The sequence below is a fragment of the Haemaphysalis longicornis genome, unplaced genomic scaffold (assembly GCF_048455015.1).
Source record: "Haemaphysalis longicornis isolate Haplotype H1 unplaced genomic scaffold, Haemaphysalis longicornis Haplotype H1 scaffold_6, whole genome shotgun sequence".
NCBI lineage: Eukaryota > Metazoa > Arthropoda > Arachnida > Ixodida > Ixodidae > Haemaphysalis > Haemaphysalis longicornis.
The window spans coordinates 210,958,155-210,967,145 of NW_027526407.1; the positions used below are offsets into that span (position 1 = coordinate 210,958,155).

Consider the following 8,991-nt stretch of genomic DNA (forward strand, 5'->3'; position numbering starts at 1 on the left):
TCGTGAACGGCAAAACACCGGAAAAGGGGCATAGACAGAGGGTTGTTTGGCAGGCGCCAGTGAGTGACATGCAATGCCAGCAGATTTAGCTCCTGGACAAGTTTTTAGCTCCTGGACCTGGCTTGACGCTTGGAGCTGCAGAGGCACTCAGTCTAACAGTCTGACCAAAGAGACACATTTTGCTCTACGACTGAGCACCTATGCCTAGCAAGGTGCTGTCTGCACTAGCTTGGCTTTAGATGCGTACTCTTGGGAAAATTCCGAACTGATCCTCTAGAGGCAAGGTTTGGAAGGTACAGGCAGCTCTGCGGGTCACATTACAATGTTTGCCGCCGACACAAAGCTGTTGAAAACCTTGAGTGCCAGCTTTACATTTTGACGCTCCAAGTTGGTAGGATAGAGTGCCTTATACGTAAGCCCATGTGCAACTTTTGCCAGTTTATTATGTTCCACCGGATACAGGCGTCGCACACAAAAAAAAGGAGGCTTTCTGGTCGCTTCCGTTTTCTGCGGTCACACTTTCAAATGACTGACGGGTAATGAAAACACTTATCATCATCTTTTCGGTTTATCCAATTATTTCGCACACATTTCAACAAATGCACAGTATCCACTACATAAAATAAAGGCTGTTGTGAGTTTGCAGGATGCGGGTAGACAATGCCTGGTTCTTTACCATTACCAAAAAGCGACATCATTTTCCTGTTGATGGCGTTGTTATCGGTTATCACCGCGACAACATGAAGGGCAACGCTTTCGAGGCTCATAATCACCCTTTTCAAGACATCATGTAGCTCATTTGCTGATATTCGGGTCACAGGAAGAATGTGCACAACATCCCTGTATGGCGACAAAATCGACTGAACCATGAAAACATGGGCTGTTTTAGCGAGCCCCACGCAATGAGCTGCAGATCCTGTTGAACAGCCACCTTTGAACTCGAAAATCCAACATTTCATCCAACATAAACGACGCATTTCTTTCGTGTTGTTTCAGAATGCTCGCCCTACGCTTTATGAATCTCAGAAATCCCTCCTCACTCTGTTCTTTTGAAGGGCTGACATCACAAGCTGCGCAAACTCTCTTGACTGTTTCGGGATGTGGCAGCACGAGCTTTCCACTGTGGCGGAAAAATTTGTAAGCATGTGGTGAGTATGCAATATACTAGAAAAAACAAGGTCTGAAGAGCACCTCACAGCGTTGGCCTTTCTCGTTAGGAGGTGACACTGCTCCTTCAGAAACAACAGCCCTTTCGCTTTCCTCTAAATCCTCATTCGTGATGTCATCAAGAAGGGAAAGGACTAGGTTCAAGGTTCCCTGCACTTTGTCCTGTTTCTGGATTGGTCTCTTGCTGCTGCAAGTCTCCACACTGTCCAGGAGATCAATGAGCACCCAAAAATCGAAGATTTTTGAAGTAATGCATAGCTCTTCGCTATAAAACAACTGAACATTCCTTAAAAACACGCTAAAAGATAAGTCAGAAGTCCCCACCACAGACACAACTATTTCTGCTGCTTGCGATGTGATGTCCACGTGGGCAAAAATCACGCACGAATCACACCCGGTAGGGGACCAAAACACCTTGTGTCGTGTGCGCTCTGCTAAAGGTAATGTCAAGGATGCTCTGAATTTTGTTTTCCTGTGACTCGGCTTTGTAAGTGACCTTAGACTGCTGGATGGCATGCTGATGTAATTCATTTTCAGCCCTCCTCCTCTTTTCATCAGGACCTTCGCGTGTCTTCCGCATATCAGACACATATGCTGGACAGTCAGGAAAAATTGTTGGCAGTGCGTCAGCCGTCAGCCTTGCGAGCTTCATGGGCGCTTCAATTGTCCGCCCGTCAACGTCTGTGTATGTCGACGTTGTCCTCATACCGGGGCTTGAAGTGGCGTTCGCACACCTGCGCACGACCAAAATGGGCACACAAACTTTGAAGCTGACTCAACAGATCGTCGGATGCAGCAAGCGAATAGATCCACATAAATGGAGGGCTCCTATGAGAATCTATCTTTATGGCAGCTAGTATGGTATTCACCTATGAGGACTAATAATATACTTTTATTTATTTATTTATTTAAGTACCCTAATGGCCCGGGTGGGCATTACATAGGGGGGGATTGAGGTATAACACACTAATGCATCGAGTGAACAGAATAGCAAGAAAAACAGTAATACAAGAATTGCACTCAGAAATCGCACAGTACAACGCTAAACAAAACTATGAAACAAACAATAACAAGCAATGTGATGTCGTACAGGCAAGAACCAATATGTTTACAACATAACAGACACAATAAAATTAAAGTTAGATATTGCTTTCAGTCGTTAAAAAGGAGAGAAGTGCTGTTTGAAAAGAATAAGCGTCTGTTAGTGTGGCTAGGTTTGCAGGTAAAGAATTCCATTCGTTTATGGCCAATACAAGAGGATAATTCTGATATTTTTTTGTGCGGGCAAAACTGGGATTAACTTTGTAAGCATGACCTACGCGTGCCGAAGTATATGGTGCCGGAACGATAAATTTGCGAGCGAAGGCCGATGGTTTATGGTACAGTGCATGGAAAAAAGATAACCTTGAGAATTGCCTGCGCAGGGTGAGAGGGGGAACATTTAGTTGCTCTTTTAAGGCAGAAACGCTTTGGTATCGCGAGTATGAAGACATAATAAATCGAGCGGCTTTGTTTTGCACTGATTCAATTGTGTTATTAAGTCCAACTTCATGAGGATGCCATATTATTTGCGCGTATTCGAGAGAAGGGCGAATCAGGGTATTATACGCCTGAAGCTTCGTGTCGGAATTAGCCAGATGAAGGCGACGTTTAAGCAATCCAAGCTTTTTAAACGCCTTCGAAGTGATTTTTCTATGTGGGACCCCAGTTTAAGTCGGAGGTCAATGTTACGCCCAGGTATTTAAAGGATGAAACCGTCTGAATTTCGGGGTCATTTATTAGATAACTATAACTATCTGATCTAGTTAAGGAAGAAAATCGGACGTGTTTAGTTTTTTCTACATTTATTTGCATTTGCCATTTTGGCACCATTTAGTTATTTATTTATTTATTTATTTATTCAAGATACCTTACAGGCCCACGGGGTGGGGCATAGAGTAAGGGGGAGCACATAACATCAACAGAGTAAGTTTACAAATTATATAACACCGGTGGGCAAGACTAACAACCAATATGAAGTCAACTGTATCAAGCAAATACACACGCCAACACACACACACACTCACAAAATCGAATCTGCGCGCGAGCCTCGGAACTTGAAGTCGCGGTAACAGAAATTTTGTTACATTTAGTGAAAAGTTAGTCAAAAATACACAGTATTTAGTCAAACAGCATTTAGTCAAAAATGAACAGGATCATACAGGACACGATAAGCCCATCAATGCCCTTTGAAATATCGGACACTTGCCGAAGGCGAGAAAAAATAACTAGTAAAAATACAAACAGTCTAATTGTCAGCGAAAAGTTCAGAAGCAAAATAGTCAGACGCAAGGCGCCTAAAGGTTACACGGCATGACACAGATGCGATATGATCGGGAAGATCGTTCCAAAGGCGTATAGCACTTGGGAGGGCAGATGAGTTAAAAGCATGTGTGGCGCCGTAAATGCGTGAAAAGCTGTAGTGGTTGAACAGTCGACGTGACGTGATAGATGGTCGTTGAAGATTAAACGGTGGCGTTGTCGACGCATAAATGTACTTATGGAAAAGGCATATGATTGCAATATAGCGACGGGTTTGCAATGGCTGGAGACAGCATTGGCGTTTAATTTGTGTGATGCTAGAATGCCGGTTATAATTTCGAGTTATGAAGCGAGCAGCTCGATTTTGGATGGATTCAATCATGTCAATTAAATATTTTTGAAATGGTGACCAAATGGACGAAGCGAATTCCAGTTGTGGAAGAACGAAAGTTTGATATGCTAGTTGGCGAACATTTGATGGGGCATGCCGTAAATTGCGTCGTAAGTATCCAAGTTAATGTTAATAAATCAAGCTGAAGTGCACTAACATCATTTGTTGTTAATATTTCCCTGTAGATTACACAGTCGTCAGCAAATAGGCGAATCGACGAAGAAATATTATTTACTATGTCATTGATATAAATTAAAAATAGGAGAGGACCTAACACCGACCCCTGAGGGACTCCAGAAGAAACGCCGACAGGATTAGAAACATGCTCATTTAATTTTACAGATTGCCATCTGTTTATTAAAAAGTTTTCGATCCAAGTTGTTGTTGTTTCATCAAGGTTAAGGTTCCGAATTTTAATCATTAGGCGCTTATGGGGTACTAGATCGAAAGCCTTCGACAAATCAATAAAAATTGCATCGGTGGAGAGGGTCTTATGCCTTGAAACGTGGAGATCGGTAACCAGCTCAAAAAGTTGCGTTTGACATGAATGATTTTTACTAAACCCATGTTGTCTGCTGATGAAGAAGTTATTCCGGTCAAGGTGGGTGACTATATGCGTGAAAAGGATACGTTCAAGTAACTTGCAGCTGATTGAGGTAAGTGAAATAGGTCTATAGCTTATGGGAGCAGACCTGTCGCCGGATTTAAAAAAAGGCAGGGTGTGAGCGAATTTCCAGTCGTCCGTCAAGCATCCTGTGTTCAGTGATTGTTGGAATAATAATGAAAGCAGGTAAGCTGAGTGAGGGCTAGTTATTTTGAGTAGCTTTGCTGTTATGCTGTCAGGCCCTGGACTAGTCTTAGAAGCTAGTCGGTCAATCGCGCATGCCACGCCATGGGCTGTAATTACAATGGGTGTAAAACTGTTGACTATGTTGGACTGCGACGGCGTCAAAGAGTCACTGAGAGGCAGTTCAACGGTGTAAGCCTTGGCAAAGGCATGGCTAAATTCTTCGGCACAATCTTCTGGTGATAAGGTATCCCCCGTGGCCTTTTTTAGGACCGGTACCGAGTTTTTGTCCTTCAGGTTTACAATATTTCAGAATTTTTGGGGGTCGGTTTTCATAATACTTGGGAGCGTAACATTAAAATACTTATGTTTTGCCTCGCGAATTGCTTGTTCAGTTAAAGTAGAAACAGTCTTATAGTTCCGCCAATCTTCACAATCATTGGATCGAGTTGCCTTTCTGTACAGTTTTTTTTTGTTTGTTTAAAAGCCGTTTAACATCATGAGAAAACCATGGGTCATTCGTCCTAGAGCTTATCACTATTTTGGGCATGCAAGCTGCCTCTATCATCCTTAACTTGTCACGAAAGATACACCAGTTTTCATTCATCGTACGCTCTTGAAAGTTAGTCTCAAGTTCGACGGTTAAAGATAGTAGCATATGGTTCATTCTTTCTAAGTCCGCTCGAGGGTAGTTGAAGATTTGTTTTTGTGTTTCTGTTTTGATAACACGCGGCATTGATACCGCGCAGTTCACTGCGCGGCCTTATGGGCCTTATTTCATCCATAACGTGCGCGTTGGTAATGTCGGGTTGATTCGTTAGGATGAGATCCAATAGGTGATTGCCCCTCCTGGGTTCACGTACTATTTGGGTAAGGTGATGGTAGTCGATACAGTGAAGGAAACTGAGGCATTCGAGGCGATTATTTTGCGTAGTGACGGAATATGTTGACCAATCTATGCCCGGGTAGTTGAAATCGCCTCCTATGATTAGTACACTACTTGGAAATTTGTTTATGATTACGCTTATTGCTTCATTTAAAAAGTCCACAAAATCTGCGCGACTGTCGGGAGGACGGTAACAGGCGCCCAGAACACAGGGTGTATGGTAAATGTGAGCACTGACCCAGACCATCTCTAAAGGTGAATCAACGTCAATTAGCGATGGACGATATTCTTCTTTAACTGCGATGAGTACGCCGCCTCCACGAGAGCAGCACCTGTCCTTGCGGAAAAGTGCAAAGGTCGATGGAAGCGTAAGATCTTTATTCGCTATTTCATCAGAAAGCCAAGTTTCTGTGCCGATAATGATATCGGCTGAACACGTGTGAATAATAGCTTTGAGGGCATCAAGCTTGGAAAAATACTGCGGAAGTTTGCTAGAAGCAAGTAAATTGGTTCTACTTTTTTGGAGCTGCGCGTGTGGTTCACGGGGTGTCATTTAGGGGGAGGCTGATTGTTTGCAGAGACTTGGACGACTCGGCTAGTGGAAGGATCATAACGGTATGTGGCGTGCTCCATGTGAAGCTTGTTAAAGCGCACATAATATTTTTCTCCGTCTTTTTTGTTTTCCTTTGCAAATTCACGGAGTTTCATTCTAGCATGCTGAACCTTTGGATAAAAATCTTCTTCAAGCCATACTTTGGGTGAATCGAGATTTTTTAATTTAGGACCAAGATTCAGAGCATCTGTTTTTGATTTAAAGTTGAGAAATTTCACAATAAGTGGTCTATGAAAGTCAGGTCGACTGCGACCTACGCGATGAGCCCGTTCAATGTCGCCCACGTTATGTTTAAGATGCTTAGAAAAAATTTCCCTAACAATACGCTCCGATTCCGCGTAGTCTTCATGTTCGACCTCGTCAAGACCCTTGATGATAAGAGTCTGCGGCAGCATCGATGTCCACCTTACAGTCAGTCACATTGTTCATGCTTTGTTCGATAGCGCTAACACGAGTGTCGATGCTCCCGATTTGCCCTTTGACATCTGCCAGAGCCGTTTTAGTTTCTTCGTGGCACTCTTTGAGAAGTATGATCACATCATCAATTTTGGGCCCCGGATTTGCTTCGATATCTCCAGCAGATAACAGCAGCATCGCAAGGCACATAGACAATATCAGAGTTGGTCTAGGGCAAAGCACTCGGGTTAGGCCAAAAGCTCCATAAAAACAATCAACATGATGGCACCCCAGCGCTCGGACGGGAAAGAAGGCGCCGATGCGTGCTCGATACGTACACACGACACACGTCGACACCCATGGCACAACTGTAAACGCACTCGCGGTGGGATTTACGGCCTCATAAAATATGTTAGCTAAAATCGCACTCAATGTGAACAAAAGTTTCCTACCTACAACAGGAAAGGGCACGTGTTATCCGTTTGCCACTCGTGGCCGCAAATCCCAGAGATGAGCTGCTCCCAGGCGTTTAAGTAGGGTCCTGGTGGCGCTGGCTGTTGCTTGCCTGTGACGTCAGAGGAGGTCGCGTCTTGCTTCCGTCACGCTGGTTTGGGCAGATAGTTGTCGATTCTTGTCGAATTCGGTGATGAGTAGCGGCCAGGCGGCTTCGGGCTGGTTTGCACGAGGCGAGCCTCGTATTCCTACAACAGGAAAGGGCACGTGTTATCCGTTTGCCACTCGTGGCCTTGGGGTCCTTGGGGTCCTTCAACTGTGCAACATCGGCATCGCCGCGCCGCACCGCACGTTTCCAACCGTCTCTTCGCTTCGGGTCTCTAGGGAACGAGAACAACCGCACTTTTGGTCCCCCATCGTAGTTGCCTCGGCATATTGGCACACAGCACCGTCCCATGCTTCCAGAAGCGCGAGCAACATAAAAACCACGGCTTACGGACACAATTTCTTGCGATCAAAACACACAACAAAGTAAACGACCGCGTGCACTGCTCCGGAGATCCCGTCGCCGGCAAGCATGTTCTGTCATGCGGCGAGAGAGCGCGGAATGTTTGAAGATGCAGTGGTGCCTTTCCCTTTGAAACGGGTGGCACTTACAGTGACGGCGTTGCAAAAAAGAAAAACAAGAAAACAACAATTCGCAACTACGCAGAGGGAAACTGCACAGGTGTAGTCCAGGAAGAGTGGCTGGCTTCGCGCCCTCAACGCCACCCCCTTCCCTCCCATTGTCACAGACACTTCTTCCCCGACCTCCCACTGATGCTGTTAGCGACTGCCTGCTTTGCAGTGCTGCATGCTGTCCTCCACTGTTCAAGGCGTCCGGGATACTGCCACAGTCTGCACTTCACCCTCCGAGTCCTCGAAGCGCAGCGCTATTGCCAGTGCTGTCTGAGACACAGGCTCTCCAAGCGCGTCACTCTGAAGCACCAGAGGTTCGATTGTTTCGTCGGAGTTCCCACAAGCGCGGCACAGCACACACGTCGCTGTCTCATCGAACACCTGCTCTAGCCTCGAAGAGCAGGGCGCTCCCGACGCTGTTATCGTACAGGAGGACCGCTTTGATGAAGTTCTTGTGCTGGCCGTAGAAGGACAGAGTCTCTTTATCGGTCAGTGCTAGCTGCCATGCTGCGTCTTCCACTTCTCGGAATCTTCGTCGTACTGCCTAGGCGTATGCTCCGACTGAATGCACCCGAATGGGGTCTTGTGTGAAGCTGAACGTTTGCTCCAGGACCTGGAGCAAACGTTCAGCTTCACACAAGACCAGGTGGTATATTCGCCGAGTCCACTGTGTGCAAAGACAGGTTGCCGACGTAGTCAAAGACTCTCCTCGCCCATCTGCATATTTACAGGCGGTTGTAGAAGGCCAGCTTGCTTGAGGCCTCCCGAGCAGCAAAACTGGACCAGCCTAGGTCACCTTGGATACTGCAGCTTCGTTAGCCACCCTACCGTGGCATCCGAAGGCCATTCGGCCGACTTCTCGCTGTCGCCTCTCAAGTACATCACGGCCTCTCGCCGACAGGCACACCACCGCGTTTGCAAATGTGAGAGCAGGCACATGAACCGGTTTCCACAAGCCCCTGATCATTACAAAGCGGTTATACCCCAATAGGCACCTGCGTCGCAATATGCATTGGGCTCCAAGGACGAACCCTACTCTATCTTCGCGAAGGCCGAACAAGCCCACACCGCTGCACTAGCTAACTCCAAGGTACTTGACTGATGATGCAGTTTGCAGGACCTTCTCCTCCAATCTTACTACCGTGCCTTCTAGCGCCGTGCAGCGATTAGCACCATCTGTCGGGAACGCATGGCAAAGTTTGGCATCTTTTCGTCTGGCAAGGTGCAATGACGTCACGCCAGTACTGCGCGGGGGTGCGGAGGCCTGAAATAGTCTAGGTAGTGTTGTTCGAACCCGCGACCTCCCGCAGCCTGAGTCG

At 46.2% G+C, this 8,991-nt stretch overlaps 1 pseudogene; it reads right to left on the reverse strand.

The window, feature by feature from the left end:
* Positions 1-750: 750 nt before the first annotated feature.
* Positions 751-8,554, reverse strand: LOC144143465 (uncharacterized; annotated as a pseudogene).
* Positions 8,555-8,991: the final 437 nt, after the last annotated feature.